This window comes from Mauremys reevesii, linkage group 16 (assembly GCF_016161935.1).
Source record: "Mauremys reevesii isolate NIE-2019 linkage group 16, ASM1616193v1, whole genome shotgun sequence".
Classification (NCBI taxonomy): Eukaryota; Metazoa; Chordata; order Testudines; family Geoemydidae; genus Mauremys; species Mauremys reevesii.
Window position 1 is genome coordinate 39,458,752 of NC_052638.1, and position 18,005 is coordinate 39,476,756.

The 18,005-nt window shown below is 44.7% G+C and overlaps 1 long non-coding RNA gene across 1 annotated transcript; it reads left to right on the forward strand.

Moving 5' to 3' along the window:
- Nucleotides 1–6,624: 6,624 nt before the first annotated feature.
- Nucleotides 6,625–11,118, forward strand: LOC120384239. The gene is made up of 3 exons (XR_005588702.1): nt 6,625–6,879; nt 9,859–9,967; nt 10,891–11,118. It is a non-coding gene; the product is annotated as an uncharacterized LOC120384239 (long non-coding RNA).
- The last annotated feature ends 6,887 nt before the right edge of the window (nt 11,119–18,005 follow it).

Genomic DNA, 18,005 nt, shown 5'->3' on the forward strand with positions numbered 1-18,005 from the left:
CCCCTTCCCAGTGGTAGGCATTTGGGGCAGGAAAAGCTTTTCACTCTCCAGTGGTTTTGCTGCTGCAGCTTGTTGATTCCACTGTTGGGCTTTCCAATCAGTAATGATGGGACTTCTGAGTTATTGCCTGAAGCAACTCACTAAAAATACCCCTTAAAAAAATTCAGAACAAGACCTGATGGAAAAAAGGGTTGGAAAGCGAAAAGGCCCATTCCTGATTTCCTGGACCCAATCAAGTCCTGTCCCAGGGTGGGTGTTCTGGACTCACCCTTCTGCCTGGGTTGTGTTCTGCCTGCCTTGCATTTCCAAGTTCAAGTCCTACTCCTGCTCCAAACTCGCTAAGTCCAGGCTGCTCAGATCCATGATGTAGATGGAGCCATTAGCAGTTCCAGGTGGGGATCTGAGCCTCCCTGTGTTTGGGTTGGAAGGGGAAAGGGAGAGGTCACATCTCGGGTTTTGCTTGGTCTGTTGCAGAGCTAGGGAGTCAGCCAAGAGACTTGGAACCAGATCAGCACTTCCTCTGCGTTTGGGGGTGTTTGGGTTGGGTTCCACCTCTAATACTTTTTACAGGCTCTCTTTTTTCATTGCGTTTATGAATGGATTAGGTGGTCATGAAAGTGAGGGACTAATAGGGCTGGCTAGAACCTGGCCGCGGCTCTGATCATGCACCTTAGTTTAATGCTACCCATCTCTCCTGACGGTTACACGTGGGCTGGGCCTGTGCTGAGTGGAGGGTACCAGATGGGCCCGAAGTACTGGATTGTTCAGTGCTGTGTACAAATGGGGCCAGGATGGGGCTCCGCTACATCTCATCTTCCCTGAAACCTAAGAAGGGTTTGCGTGCACATCGGCACAGGTGGTGGCTACCTGGCTGTGCTGACCTACGGCAACGCCATTGTCCGTGCGCTACCTTTCCTCTTCTAGTGGTGTAGCATCAATCCAAATGCAGATGGCTCTGATTCAGACTCCATGTTGCAGCATTTCAAGGTAGCTGGACCACATCTCCCAATCAGAGTTCACTTTCTACTCCCAGAGTTGCTGTTTGAGCTCTGCAGTGAGATCACTTGGTCCTGGTGACTGATGGCTTCTATTTATCCCCTGTTCCCTCTGTGCCTAGAGTGTTGGAAGGTACATTTATAAAGAAACCCAAATAAATAAATCCAAGCCCAAAGCCCAGGTGCAGCACATGCAGCAGCCGTGCCAGCTTCCCTCACGCTGCCTGGCCAGGGCGCCTTACCTGACTGGGGCAGTTCACACTCTGTAGCCCATTCAGCTATCTCATCTACCTCACACCTCCTCACCAACCGCAGGAATTCTGTTGGCTGGGGATTGCACCTGACAGAAGTCACCTGTAACTCTTGCTCTGCTCGGCGGCTGTCATCTAGCCAGTGAAGGTGAATAAAGCCCAAAGATTTGCCTAGTGGACTTTTTTTTTTAATGTGGACGCCTGTTTTGGTATTGGACTCGTTTCATATAAGCCACAGCACAACCCTCATATGGTAAAAATTTATGACTAGTCCTAACCTAGGCTGGATTCGAACCCCGGGCCTAGAGGTTAAAGCACTGCTGATGCTGGAAATAAATTTCTAGAGAATATTTGTATAAATAATTTCAAACAAATTAGGAGCAGGAGGAGTAAATATTTCATTGGAGCATTATCCCCTAATGAGAGGCAGGAAAGAGAAGTTTGTTCTGGCTGCAATGGGAAGACAAAGGAGAGAAAGGTTAATTTATTTTTGTACAGGAGTATTAAGGAATAATTTCCTCTTCTTTTTATTTTTTTGGAAGGGAACGTGAGGGGAGAAAGGTGAAATAAACTTGGACAGAGAGAGAGTCTGAAGGAATCTTTGTACTTTTTTTTCTCTCTGAGTGTTTTGAAAGCCGTTAGTATAAAGTAATTCTGTACACTACAGCCATTCATAGCTCAGCTGGGGGTTGGAGAGTGTGTGTATATATAGCGTGTGTCTGTGTGTGCCCGCACCGTGCTGGAAAAGAGAATAATTTGTTCACAATATAGTTTGGTGTAAAATAGGCCAGTTGTCTGAATGTGTATTTAGTATAATGTATAAGTGCAAGTATCAATAAGTCTATTTATTAGCCGAGCCTTGCTCTAAACAGGCCTCTGAATAAACTATACAGGTCCTGCAAAAATGTAAATTTTAGTTATCCCTTAGAGACATAATTACAGGAAAAAATAAAGACAGCGATTTACAATTTGGGAAGCGGGACTTTTTTACTGTGGATAGATATGTATTTTTTCCTTCCTCTTTTCTTTGTAACTGCCAGTCTGCAACATTAGCAGCCAGACGTGGCATTTCTCCCTTTCCAGCGCACCTCTCCCACGTTCACCCCGTCTGCTAATTAAAGAGACAAGGCAGGTGGGGTGATATCTTTTGCGGGACAAGCTTTCGAGCTCACACAGAGCTCTTCTTCTGGAAAGCTCAAAAGCGGCTCTCTCTCACCGACAGAAGTTGGTCCAATAAAAGATGCTACTTCACCCGCCTTGTCTCTCTCATATCCTGGGACCAACACGGCAGCACCACTGCTAATTAAAGGAAAGTTATGTCTCCGTATTCCTGTTAATGTATTCCGCTGCCTGTTTTGGTGTACGGAACTCTTGAATTCCTCAACCCTCTGTGCCACTGGCTTTCCCTGGACCACAGTGAAAGGATTCATTCATGACTCCAGTCCTGCCTTCTTGAATTACCACACCCTGGGCCTCTGCTTCTCAGCCTTGCTCTGTTTTCCTTTCATTAACAGGATTCCCATATTGAATGTCTATGAGAGGCTGGTAAGGGATGCTACATCTTGTTAGCCTAGAGATTGTACAAATAGCTGCCCCATCACTGTCCTGCAGTTTCCCATAGGGTCTAGGGGGGGGCTGGAAAGCCTAAATCCTAATCTCAGGCAGGTTTTTTAAAAAAAGAAACAGGACTAGAAAACAGACTGAAATTGGAATGTGTTATTTATAGTGACAATGTGGCCTCTGATTAGGTTGCCAACGTATTTTAAAAATAAGGGACTATTTTCCAAGCACCCCCACGCCACCTCTCCTCCTGATATTATCATTATTAATTATTATTTATGTAATAATTAATAAGCTGTACTCACCTACATTTGCCAGGGGTATTTCTTGCTGCTTTTGGCAGCACTCAGCAACTCCTGAGCTTATTGTACACAGATGAAAAAATAAGGGACCTCCCTTGTACAAGGGACTGTTGGCAATCCTAGCCCTGATGGGCTTGTTGTTCACAACTTAAGTGTCAGATAAATGTCTGCTGGAAAGTGCTAGGAAGGGGCACGTGTGTGTGTGTGTGTGTGTAGAGAGGTGTTGTGCACATTGTCAGCCATGTTGTCAAAACTGGTCTCTAATTTTGGTGCCTCGCTTTCTGGCGCCCAACTATTAGACACCTTCCTTGAGCCTGAGTTTTTCAGAGTTGTTAATAATAAGACCTAGCTCATATCTTGTGCTTTTCATCCCTAGATCTCAAAGTGCTTTATAAAGGAGATCAGTATCATTATCCCCATTTTACAGATGGGACAACTGAAGCACAGAGATGGCACTTGCCCAAGGTCACCCAGCAGCCTACTGGCAAAGCCAGGAACAGAACCCCTTAGTCCAGTCTAGTGCTCGATCCACTGGCCCGTGCTGAGCACTCACAGAGCCCATTGGCTTCTAACGGAGTTTTGGGTGCTCAGCACTTTCTGAAAATTACGTCCAAGGTGCCTCGAGACAGACACCCCCAAAACTGAGGCCTCTTAAATTAGTGGCCACTTTGGAACATTTTGGGCCTATACGTTTGTGTGTGTGTCTGCATGTGACTGTATACAATATAGGACAACAGCGTGTGTGTGGGCATTTGAGTTTGTGCATGAGTGCATTACTGTATTAGGTGTGTATGGGACTGTAGGTGTGTTTTGAGTATACCTGTGCCTGTGGATAAGCCTTCACAATGTACACTTGGGTCAGTCTGTCTCAATGTACAACCCAGAGTGGGTCTTTTCTTCCTATTTTAGTACTCAAGCTGTAGCCTTTATTAAAGGGAGATGGAATAGAAGAAAACCTATTGCAGATTTCCGAGCAATGTTTATCTGGTATGTCTCGGTGGAGTTATATTTCAGTTGGTGTAGCTGTTCTTTTGGATTCGGGCTGATCATGATGCCTTTCCCAGAGCTAGATTAGGCTGGATTCAGAAAATGAATTTCTAAGAAACCCCCAGTTGAGCAGGGGTAGGAAAGGGTTATGATTAGTCAGTTTACTTGGAGAAGAAAGACCAAGGAAATGAGAAGCATTAGCTGATCCCTGACTGCAGCCATCCAGAAGAAATCAGCATATCAGTTCAGTCTTGTTTTCTTTTTCTTTTCTTTCTTCCACCAACTTGTTGCCTCTTTTATCTGCTCTTTAATTTTATTTTATGGAGCTGGTCCAAACAAGGCTCACATTTTTCAACTAAAATGTCCACAAACATATTGTCCCTTTTTTCTCTGCACTGCACTTTAAAATTTCTCAGGAGTCTGCCTGCCAGCTACTTTGTTTGGGACAAAAAATGCAGCATGTTACAGAGGAGAGACATGCACCCAGTGCTCTCTCGATATCAGGGAGAAGTTACTTTTGTTCTTTCTTGTTTTGTCGTTTGCCTTAATCTAAAATATTCCTTTGACTGAAGATACATGGCTGCTCATTCTGCATGGAAAATCATAGCTCAAGGTTCGAAGAGTGACAGTGGAGGTGCTAAGGTGAGGGCTGGAAAGATGGTGACCATAAAGGCGATGGGGAAATTGAGATGTTGCCAACGCTCTGGCAGAGATACAGGGAACACCTTCTGGCATCAACAGAGAGTGTTATTTGTTAGCGGCTTCAGCTCTCGACTGACAGTTCTCCACTCCTTCAGACCCTCTAGCCTGCTCCTCATTAGTAATCCCCGCACTCACCCTTTCCTTATTGTTTCCCATAGACTAAAAGCTGATCAGGAGGTGGTCAGTGCCTTCTCTCTCTGTATTAAGCACCATGGTAAATTAATGTTGCCACGTAAATGTGTTTTCAGTAATAAATGTATTCGTATTTCAATATCCATCTGAGAGTTCCTGTCTGACTTGAAATGCCATGGAAGAAACCGCTGCCATTTAATTTGCTCTTTTCTTTGGGTGAATGGGACAACCTGCAGCCCAGGTAACTCGTTCATTGCTGATTGATTGAAATGGCTGCCCACAAGCTAGAGGTATGATGCTGGGCAGCAGTTGCAGTTAGTCCGTGTGGGTGTGCCAGAATTTCAGATGACTATGTAACAGACTATCCTGCATCACTAGGCAGCTGTGCAAATACTGGAATTATGGGTGGATAGAGGGCCAATGGATGGAAGTATTTGTTGTCCTCATCTCTGATTGACAGGTTGTAGTGACTTGGATTGTGGATGTTTGTGTCTGAAGCAAGGAACAATTGAATGCCAGGCGCTGGTCACATTGGGTACACTGAGTTGTGAGACTATTGTAATAGGATCGGACGCCTTTTGAGCACCCCCGTGTGGCCAGAGATCTCTCTGTGGAACCCTGACTCTGTTTCCCCCTCTTCAGGGCCCCTTAAGAACTTGCACACAGACTTCTCCCTGGGTTAACACCACCCCTGCCTGGGGCAGGTTTAATAACAGAAAAGGTTCAAAACAGTCCGCAGGTCCCAAAATAAAGTCCGTCACCATAATACAAAAGTTCATACTGTGGCATCTTCTCTCACAACTAGAGCTCTTTCTTCCATCAGTCTTGTTCTCACAGCCAGTCCTCCCAGGTCTTCCTATCTGGAGTTCAGCCTTCTGGCTCTGAGCTCCAAGCCCAAACACAGGCAGGATTTCCCACACTGGGCTCTGGCCTCCAAACTCTCCTTGTATCAGGGTCTTCTCTGCAGGCACCTTTCTCACACTCTGCTGTTTCCTACACCGCCCCTCTCCTTGCAGCTTCCTGCTGCTCGTTAGAGTGGAATCAGCTGATCTCTCTCAGGTGTGGCTCATTCAGTAATCTGGGGTGATTAGCCCCAGGCCCTCCCATCCTTAACGGGCAAGCCACCCGGTTACAGACAGATTTGTACAATGGCCTCCAAGAACCTTCCTTTGGATCTTCTCACTGGGCAGACAGCTGCTTGCCCAGCCTGCATGCTCCAGCCACCCTGGGCATGTCCAAATCAGAGCTGGGTCCTAGCTGGGGGGTTTGGACGGGGATCCAAACGTTCCCTGAACGTGGGATGTTCACGGCTGAGGTTTGGTCCTGCCCCATCGCTAGTGCAAAGGTGGGGTTTGTGTCTGTCATACTTACAGGTGCAATTTTGGAGTCTGTTTTTGAATGTTTGGTCCTGACGTTGAGCCCTAAAAATGGACCCGAGGAGCAAAATGTGCGTCCTGAGCTGGAGTTGGGTTTTGACAAGCCCACAGTTTGGGATTAGAGCTGGGAGTCTGGTTTGGCTCACTCTGAATATAGGGGAAATTTACAAAAACCAGAGCTGGAAAATCTCCCCAAAGACTGAGTCTTTGGATCTGGGGCATCGGGTTGGGACAATCTGTAAAAGAAATGGCCACAGTCTTTCTGACAATGCAGTGAGGGAGCTCACATTGTCAATTTTCTCCCCCATCGCAGGAACGGCCGCTGGTTTCCTAGGAATGACCTCTGCTGCCCTCTTCCAAGTGGCAAGTAAATATCATCGTGTCTTTGAGTCAACAGGCACCCAGCTTGCCAGACTTCACCTCTGTGTGAGCATCTGGCAGAAGTGAAAGGAAATCAGGAACAAATGAATATTCAATCAGCCAGCACAAACATCTGAGTGCAGAATGGGACATCTCTGTGCACAGCGGCTGTTTGAGCAGCATTCCATTTGACTGCTCCCTCCACAATTGCCAGGTACCAGAAGCATATGGGTAAACGTGAGTGCAGAAAGAAAAATTGCACCCATTGTAGCCCATGCAGCAGTATGTTAGCCTGCAGTCTGTAGTGCCCAGTAAAAACAAGCAAATGTGTGTTGGGTGTCATGGAATAAAGTCAAAGTGTGATAGAACAGGGTTCTTCATTGTTAATATCTAATACCTTACAAAGGTTTAGTTCCAGATGGAAATCAATACCACCTGCAAGTGAAGTGATCATTAGTCATGCATCTTAAAGTGAATGGGATGGGTTTTATTTTAATGCAGCCATATATTTTTCAGCTGTGTTTATTAGCAAACATTTACTGCAAAGAGATGCACCTGGCTTTGATTTATGTCACATGAGAAATGTCTTGACCAAGGCAAAACCAGAGAACTTTGAAAGGAAAATGTCCTTTTATTGTGTGGAATTAGAATGACAGAAATGTTTTCATGTACGTGGATGCAGAACAATTATATGAATACAGCCTGTATTATAATCTTCATTATTTTACTGATGGTCTGCTTTTCCAACAAAGCACAATACATGGGCTAAAAGTTTCATCTCACACCAGCCTAAATTCATTGGCTTCAGTGAAGTTTACTGTGGATTTATATCAATTTTGCCAAAAGCAGGTGACTCTACATTCATTTTACTTCTCACTGTATGTGTGTGTCTTTGTGGGTGTAACACATGGGCACTGTGCATACACACTATGTGAGCATGCTATTGTGTTTGTGTGTGTTTTAAAAACATAGGTCTTTTCTAAATTTTGCAAAACAGATGTTAAGACAAGCGTGCTAGTGATGTTCTCTAGAGAATATGTGACATACTACCAAAGTGATGCATTATATGTGTTCTCCATAGTACAGAGGTCTAGAAAGGAGAGGGGATTATATAGTTTCCCTGTCATATATACTATTGAACTATAATCCCTGAACCTGCGGAGATTTATGTACATGCTTGACTGTCAGGGACTATTCACATACTTAGGCCACGACTATACTACCCACCGGATCGGCGGATAGTAATTGATCTATTGGGGATTGATTTATCATGTCTCGTCTAGACGTGATAAATCGGTCCCTGAATCGATGCCCGTACTCTGTCTGGGCAGGAGGAGTAAGCGGAGTCAATGGGGGAGCCACGGCGGTCGACTTGCTGCCATGAGGATGGCTGGATAAGTCAAACTAAGATACTTCGATTTCAGCTACGCGAATAGCGTAGCTGAAGTTGCGTATCTTAGATCGATCCCAGCCCTTCCAATTAAGCCTATGCAGAAGTTTCCTAGGATGAGGCTGTGGTGGTAAAGGCGATAGTTGTCTTGAGGTGTGAGCAGGACACTTGGGTACTGTTCCCACTCTGATTCGCTGGGTGGCCTTGGCATGCCACTTCATCTTGCTATATGTCAGGTGGTCTACCTGTAAAGTGGGCATAACGTAATAATGCTCATTAGATCTGGCTGGAAAATGGGGAAGGGTGAGTAGAGGGACATTGCAACATTTTTCGAAACTTTACTTTCTGTTTCTCATCAGAATAGGTTTGTGTTGCACTTTGAGATCCTTTTAAGGAAAGTCACTACAGTAGTGCAAACTAGCGTGTGTTGTTATATACCGCTTCTCTATAGTATATAGAGCTGGAACGAGAGAGAATCTATAGATTTATCTTTGTGTCGGGAACTGTAAAGGAGCACACGATACAGGTTGTCCATATTATATAAGACAATAGTACAAACTATGACACAGATTCTCTGTAGTATATAGCAATGACAATACAACTGAGAAATGTTTGGTTGCTTTTGAGGCTTACGTCAAAACCACATGCATTTTATTACCATCAAAGCCAAAAGTAGTTTTAGACCCAGTACTCCAATCTGTTAATCCCCAGGCCATCTTCTCAAAATCATTTTGTAGTTGTTCCCATATACAGTATAAACATATGCGCTTATAAATATTATTGTATTAGAATCAGTTTGGATGGTGTCCAGCCTAAGATTTTTATTGAAATTCCACTTGATTGTCAAGATTAGATGACAAATAATTCTCTACATTTATGGAGCTACATACATAATAAGCATAATTTTAAAAGGAATTTGATCTTCATGCTGTGGAAATCCAGATTGGCTTCACATGGGATTTCAAATGCTATAACTGCCTCTCTCAACAGAGAACATGGGGACAATCCTTTTTACCTTTTAATCATTAAAAATTACAAGGAGAGTATTGTTTAAACAAGATGCAAACCCATCTAATTGTGACCTAGGGAAAAGGGCAGCATTCTTCTTTTAGTTACACTGGTGTAAATCAGGAGCAGCTGCAGTGAAGTCAATGCAAATAGAGCCTGATTCTGCTCTCATGACACCAGTGTAAATCCAGAGCAGCTGCACTGAAGTCACTGGAGATAGGACCTGATTCCACTCTGTTACATTGGTGTAAATCAGGAATAACCCCACTGACACCAAGAGAGTGACTCTGGGTTTACCCTGGTGTAACTGAGATTTGGGGTGCGGAGGATACATGTCTTTGATACTGTAACCTAAAATTGGCAGCTTTCCCTTCTCTGGCAGGAGTTTAGAAATGTCTCCATCTGAGATTGTTTTTCAAAAAGGCCTGAAAATGCAGTCCATTATCTGATATTTTGTAGGGGCTTTTTTAATTAAGGTCTTGGCTAAGTTTTGATTAAAGGCGTGTGGTGGGGTTTTTTCCCTTTGAGATTTGGCATGCACCCATGCCTGTCATCCTACCGATGCTATGGCCCTCCTTTCCCCCCTTTGCTATATTTTGAGCTGGGTTTTTTCCTTTTCTTTTTTTTTTCTTTCCACCAGAGGTGCAGATAAATCACTGTGGTCTCTGCTCAGCTTGTCTCCTGCTCCTGTAGACTAACTTCTATGTGCTACTGGCTGATGCAGCTTGGAGGGGGCGTGCGCTGCAAGTCTCCGTGCCTGTGGTCAGTAATGAAGACTTCTCTTTTTATCCACAGATTACTGAGGAACTGCACAGGGCTAGACGGCAGCTCGTAATTCCCTTACTTTTCCATTGCAACTCCACACAGGAGAACGCAGCCCTTCCATCAGCAGATTTATAATGAGGTAAGTAAACACCCTTTTGTCATTTAGGGTTGTTCACTGATGTAATGTGAATATTATTTGTGTTTGGCCTGTAGACGGGGAGGGGAAAAAAATTTGCTGTTTGCCACATGTCAGTGTTCTGGGTTTTTTAATACCTCGCTCCCAGCGTGTGCTTCAGTTATTTCCTAGGGTTTTTGTTTTCTTTAGTAATCTGCTTTGCTACGGGGTCCTGCATTTGCACTGAAAAGTACCTTTAACTCAACTTTTTTTCCTCTTTCCTTTTTTCATTCAGTGTCACAATTGCAAGAGTTAAAAATGATGCTTCTCTGCTCTGAGGTATTTCAGCTATTTGTGTCATCCCAGAGCTTTTTTTAAATAACGGCCTTTTATTTTTACAGCTAAAAAGTCCTTCCCTCTACCCCCACCTCCTTTTTTTCCCTCTCTATTAGCTGTCGATGTGGTCATGCTTCCGCGGGTTAGGTATTCGTCACGGGAACCCCTAAGATAAACATGGCTCGGCTTCTGCTGTCATTGCTCTGCTGCCTTTTGTAAACTCAAACTGCTTGCATCAAGAAATGCTGTGATTTTTCTTTCCCCGGTGTGTGATAGTCCCTCTGTCTCTGAGAGACAAGGAGTTAATGCAGTTATTTCCCCCCTGAGTTCATCTGGTATTTTTTTTAAAAAAGGATGTGAAGATAGATCTGTTCATCTGCTGTACAGAGAAGTTGCCTTTGATGTGAGTTCTTCCTTGGTTGTTTCTTTTCTTTTTTTTTAGCCCCTTTCCTCCTGCCTACTATCTCTGGAGTGCCCTTATGAAACTGCATTCCCCTGCTGGCTACTACTAGGGACGGTTTAATGTGCACTTGCAAAGTTTTAGGAATCACACATGCATTGTATCACCAATACCTACGCTGTGAAAACCCCAGTTGGCTTTTCCTTTGCAGAATGCGACCCTCTGGGGACTCTGTCAGTGTCTCCTGGCTTAGCTACTCAACTTGTGGAAGACACCTGGACTTGCTAGGATAGTACAAGAAAATGGCTCACAATGGCATGGCACCTCTCATTGCACAAACCAGTTGCACCTTCACAGCTGGGCAGATGAACTGCATTCTACTGACGTTTGCATGGTTTGGTTTGGTTTGGTTTTCCTTTTTCTCCCATAACAAAGAAAATGGATCCTGCCACTTTAAGACAGGAGTCACTTTAAGTGACTTTCCATTTGCCTCTCATGGAGAGCTGAGAATTGTGGTTTCCTATATTTCCTTTGAATCGTGTGCAGTAGTTAGAGTGAGTTTTTTAAAAAAAACAACTACTGTACGTTTTGGAAGCTTTTTCTTCTGCAGCAAGGTACAGCCGAGAGGGAGGGAGGGGAATCTCGCCTATAGTTGGAGGAGTGAAGAAGTGGAGAGGTTTTTTATTTTTCCGTTACCATTTTATTTTGGCTCCCTCCCATCCCCACCCTCCCTCCTTTTCTCTGTGTGGTGTCTCCATATGATGAATTGTGTAAGAAATAATGTACAATGCCAGATAGGCATTTCCTCAGTACAGTGCGTCCTATTGTGAATTGGCATCCGGCTTAGGCTATTGTGGTGACAGATCACGGATCTCTGCCGTACCACTGAAATAAACCAGGATTTTTTGAGAAAGGTGGACTCTGCGCATCTTGTGTCAGGCGCAAGTCGCTGTTGAACAGCTGCGACGTGATTCCAGGGTTCGTGAACTGATGGAGTTAAAAGTAAACACCAGCTTGGGGTCGGGGAGGAAGGAATCACCAAATTAAATTTCACTTTCTTTGCACAATGTTCACTCTGAAAAAATAAGCAGCAGCCTTGAGGGGGGTTGAGGGAAGGGTTCTGTTTCCTCAATTAACTGCGACTTGCCTTCTTTTGACAAACGGAAGACTGTGTGTTTTAGCCTCTGGATTTGTGGAGCTGTCTCAAAATGCCAAGTCTGGTTATACAGCGACTTTTGAGTGTTAGGTTGAGGAATCTGAGTCACTCTGTGCTACTTAACTCCATAGAGGCTGAACAGCTTCAGAAACTATAACCTAGTCCTGTAGAATTCAAACACCAACGCTGCCAGGCATGAGGCTATTGGCGACTGAAGCCTTTGAAAAGAATACGCCTACAATTCTTACCTCATCTGTTGTGGGTGTCAGTAGCATATTGGCCTTTACCTGTCCAGGTCCTGAATACATGACAGATGGGCACCGGATGGTACAGGGCATGGGTGAATTTTCCAAAACCAATAATAACAGCAATCATAATCACTTAATTTTACTATCACTACCACTGTTGTTAATAATATCAGTGGGTCAAATATTAACATTCTGACTCATGCAAAAACTCCCATGCACTTCAATGGGAGTCTTGAATGAGTAAACACTAAGGACGTAAGTATTTTGCCCAATGATAATATATGATACGAATGTGGTCCCTTTCCTACAAAGGATCAGATAGCAGTCTACTAACACTGTAGACAGAGGTCACTTTTCCCACCATAAAAACGAAGTCACATCTGGAGTGGAACATGACAGCTGCACAACAGGTTGGGACCAGGAGTGGAGGAGGACACCTTAACCATTTGCAGTTGCAGGGGGGAATGCTTGTAGGCAGAACAGAGTTCTCTAAAGTGTAACTTGGCCAGAACACTGAGGTTAACATCTCTACTTGTATGAAAAGTGACCTGGGGTTTTTAATAATCCAAAGTAGCCAGAACTTCAGTTCTGTGTCCCATCCAAAGAAGGCACCACCAGGGTGGGACACTGGGTTAGTATTGACTCAGCTGAATCACCAATATTTCTTCCTGCAATGCCTGGTTTGTCCTTCCATGCAAGCCCCGACAAGGCATAATATTGCTGCCCTTTGAGAGAGCTGATGAGAGCCCAGGGCACAGAATGAGTTTGCATTTGGGTGAAGCAGCATCATTAAGTTAAGAGATTTATTTTTAAACAACCCAAAAGGTGCCACTAAAATCAAAAGGCCTATTTCTCATTTACACTAGAGCCCCATTACACCACTTTGACAGTATAAGGGAACCTTAACATGAGTGCAAATTATATTTACTTTAAGGCCCTCTTACACTGCAAGTAAATAAGAATTAGCCCAAAGTTTTCAGCACAGTTACCGCATCCAGTTGGAGCTGGCTTGATTCATATTTACACCATGGTTACTTTTTGCACCATTTTTGCAGTGTAAAGCAGCCTTTAAAAGGATGCAAATGTACTTAAATATAATTTAAAGTTCCTTACATTGTGGTGTAAAGGGAACTTAATGTAAGCAAGAATCAGGCCCTTTGTATATATTAAATTTGACTGGTGAGTATTTATTCTGCAGAAGACTTCTCAGACTCGTATCTAGCTGGTTTTGGTTGTTTTTTTTTTAATAATCCTGGAACCCAGATTGAATATTATATATGTGGATGTAAACAGAGTATAAACCAGTAGAGTTACTCCTGATTTACAGCAGTGTAAATGAAATCAGAATATGGCTCCTGAGGAGGAGCAGTTACTTGAACAAAGTATATTCTTGTTTTGCAAAGTAGTTCAAAACACGTCATAAAAATCTGATGTAAAAGACCCAACAGTGTATCTTTTATCATTTACAAATCTGTATCTTACTTTTTTTTTTCTTTTGGAGGCTGGAACTTGAAATCTGTGTCATTATTGCCATAACTTCCTGCATTGCTAAAGCAATCCCGGTGGGTGTTATTGTAGGGTTGCTTCTGAGCACTGGGTAATGCATGCTGGTTTGTTGCTATAGATTGCTTATGAGTATTGGATGTGCATGCAGGCATTTTATTAATGAGCATGTGCTCACATTCACTTACTTGTCATTGTAGGGTAGCTTATGAGAACAGAGATACTGGCACTCGTCTATTTTAAAAACACATAGAAGTGCTTGTGGTAGAGGAAAAAGGCATTAACATTTCCATGGAGATTGCTAGTAGATAAGCGGGAGGGGTGGGTAGCTAAATGTAATATCTGAAAACACTGACAGTATTCTCTTAAAGAGCCAGCACTGTGTATTCTACTCTCATGTGTGCCCTGTACATCTTGGATTTGGACATCATTTAAAGGATAGAGTTCATAAAACTGAGCTAATCTAGGAGACATTTCTGGTAATGCAGCTGCAGCAACATATCCTTCCTTCAGCAGCATGGGAATTTCCTACAAGAGCAGATGTCCTGTGTTTTCTGTATCATACGTAGCCTCATTCCAGTTCTCCTCTAGAAGACATGAGCTATATCTCAACCAAATGTATGTGGGGAGGTAGGTATGGTCCAGTGAACAGGACACAGGACTCAAGAGACATGATGTTTGAGTTCTGTTCCTGCCTCTGCTATTGACTTGCTGATGTGTGTCCCTGGGCAAGTCATTGCCTTTCCGTGTGCCTCAGTTTCCGCATCTGTAAAAAGGGAATGGTGCATTAGCTTTCTAAAGCACTTTGACGGATGGCAGGAACTCTGTAAGTCCTAAACGATTATTTATTCTCTCTCTCTCTCTCTTTGACTGGAGCTCAGCAGGACACATAATAGCAGGAGAGTGCAGATGAGTCATCAAGTATGCATTTGATTTTGCTAATGATGTTCCTTGTAGTTTTTACACCCACTCCCTTACTGGTGACTTCCTGGGAAATCTGATAGAGCTCTCGCATCTGCTGTTATCTCAAACCAAACAAAGGAGTTGCACAGTGTTGTGTGAAAACCCTGCTCCCCAAGCTTCCTGTGGGGTACAAAGCTCAATCTCAGAGTATTAACTCTGGAGACACAGTATTTTTGTTCATTGTTTGTTTGTGCTCAACTTTCTACAAGTAACAGGCTTCTACATCAGTCGAGGCCTTGCTGAGGTGGTTTTTCTTTCATAGCCTTAAAACCTGGCTCCCACACCCCAGCAAACTGCAATATTTAATGTCTTGATCCGAAAATCATTAATCAAAAGCTTTCCTCTCGTCCCCTCCATGCTGAGCGCTGTAACTTACCTTTTCCTCACTTGTCCTGCTTTCTGAGTCATCTATTGATGCCACAGTCCAGCTTTTGTGACATCACAACTGTTTCAGTGGGGATGTCATCACTGGATTGTCGGATGCGTCTCTTTCTCTGCTCTCTTGCTTATGAGAGACTATAGGAACAGAAATGCAGGAAAAGCACAGCACTTACAGGATAGTTTAGTGGCTTTTGAGTCACACACTAGGATCCTGGTTATAAGCGAGCCATGAAGCTGTGGGGAGTGTGTAATTTTGCCTGCGTGCACACTTAAATGCACTACTACACAAATGCCTTCATGTGCAGTTGAAAGATTTTCACACCTCTGTGGACAGGTGATAGAACTGTATGAACTCTGGAGTTGCCATTTCCAGGCGGCTGAGGCTTCTGTGTTCCTGAAAGGAGGACCTTGGAAATCTCTCATCAAAAATATTAAGAAGCAGGGGGATGGGATACTATGGTGATGGAGGGGCCATTGATGCCAGAGACGGATGTTTGCTAATCCTTGAGGGACTGTTATGGGTGATGGAACCTTTCGTCACTAGGTCACTGGCCTGAACCTAGCCAAGGCATATGGGGCTGATCTGATACCCACAGAAGTCAATGGTAAGACTCCCCTTGACTTCACTGGGATAGGTTCAGGACCTTAGCGACCGACAGTCGAAACTGTCTGTTGGCTGGACTGTTCAGTGGCCTATGTGAAATGAGTGCACGATTCTCAGACCTGTTCCCAGAGGATAGGAACCATCACCACAGGAGGCCACTGGTTGGCATCCTTTTGGCTGGCTCCAGAAGAAAGTCCAAGGCTGGCATTAACCCAGAGTCAGTGTTTGACCTCCTCTCTCATGCCTAATAGCCAGGTCTAGGTCAGGGATGGGCGACAGCAGCAGAGTGGTGTGTGTGAGGGGAAGGTTGCCCTGCTGTTGCCCATGCCGTACCTGTCCTGTGGACAGTCCAATCAGACAGTGGAACTCACTGCCACAGGAAGGGATTGGAGACCTGTATGGATAACAACAATTCTTATCATAATGATGAACATTTTGGCAGGGATATTAAACCTCCTGCTTCAGGGCATCAACCAGTCTCGAGCTAAAAGAGACCAGAATGAGAATCAAAGCGGGGGAGGGGGGACAGACTATCTCACATCTCTTACTGTGGGGTTCTCTCACCTCTATGTGAAGCATCTGGCACTGTCAGAGACAGACGGGGGACTAAAATAAAAAATAAATAAATAAATAAATAATTGGAGATATACCAATCTCCTAGAACTGGAAGGGACCTTGAAAGGTCATCAAGTCCAGCCCCCTGCCTTCACTAGCAGGACCAATTTTTGCCCCAGATCCCTAAGTGGCCTCCTCAAGGATTGAACTCACAACCCTGGGTTTAGCAGGCCAATGCTCAAACCACTGAGCTATCCCTCCCCCCCAAGACTAGATGGGTCTCCAGGACTGTCAGCTTAGCCCCTTCCACTGGCACCAAAGTCACTTGATTGAAGTATTTGTGTGCTGCAAGTGAACAGGATGTTTGAAGTGTATAGTTTGGCTTTGTGACGATATTAAATGTATCGCTGAAGGTGCCTGCCCACTGCAGCTACTGAGTCGTCCCAGAAAAATGATCTTCTAAAGACTTCCAGTGGCAATGTGTAAACAGCAGTGCCCAAATGCTTGCATTTCCCACCAGCCATTTACAAAATACATGAGCAAAATCTGATGGGTAACGACTGGAGCTCTCTCTGTTAAGTGGGTTTTGGTTTGCTTTTTTATTTTAACTCTGTTTCTCCTCCTACACTAACGTACTAACAGGTATTACAGTACAGACCAGTTTACGCGTGGATGTCGGGAGTCAAGCCGTCACGACCACGTGTTAATGGACCGTGGGTTAATAGGGCCATGCTGAAATATCTTAAGATATCTATATATATATATACGTATAATTATCTAGGATTACATATGTATTCACAGCGTCCCAAATACTGCAGGCCTATCTCTTAATGGCGCTTTGCAAGAATATAAATTCAAATGTGTAATCTAATTAAAACATTATTATTACTACACAAGGGTGAAAGTAACTCAGGACACTTACTGGTCCGGGGTGGGGGCGGCTCTGGCCCCCAGAAGGAGCGGGGCTAGGGGGTCAGCATCCCCCAGCCAGCCCTTCTAGGCTGCGCCGCCTGGGGTTCCCGGGGCAATTTAAAGGGCTCAGGACTCCGGACGCCTCTGCTGCAGTAGCGGCATCCGGAGCCCCAGGCTCTTTTAAATCTCTGGCCTCTGGGCAGCTGTGCCCTTTGCGCCCCCTCCCTCCCCGCACCTGTTGGCGGCCGAGGGGGGGGCAAAAGGGGCAGGGACCTTAAAGTGCTGCAGGGTCCTTTGCCGCGGCAGCGCCTTAATGTCCCTGCCCTTTTTGCCTCCCCCGTCAGTGGCTCTGCTGGTAGGGTCCCTAAGGCGCTGCCGTGGCAAAGGACCGTCCTTAAAGCACTACCACGGCAGTGCTTTAATGTTGCTGCCCCTTTCCCCCTTCCCCCCCATCGACGGTAAAAACGTACAACACGTTTCCGCTCCGCACTTCCTGTCGATTTCTGTGTCAGTGAGTTAGTGAGCAAATCTGTAGCGCTACACAGCCAGTTCCTGTACCGCGTGTTAAATAGAGGCATGGCGCTACCGCGCATTAAGCAGATTTGCGCGTAAACGGGTCTGTACAGTATTTTTAATTGTCATGTGCAATCGGTTTGATCGGCACACAACTCTGTTTATGCCTCTCAGGATGGAATTTGCCAGTCATTCTGTGTGCCTGGGCAGGCAAGAGCACAGTACATGAATTGCTCTCACAATAACTCCGGCTTTGAAAATGGGATGGTGTCCCTAGCCTCTGCCAGAAGCTGGGAATGGGCAACAGGATGGATCACTCGATGATTCCCTGTTCTGTTCATTCCCTCTGGGGCACCTGGCACTGGCCACTGTCAGAGGACAGGATCCTGGGCTAGATGGACCTTTGGTCTGACCCAGTATGGCCATTTTTATGTTCTTAACCACATGTGGCCTTTGGAGAGAGCAGTTTGGCGAGGATCTATTTCTCTTTT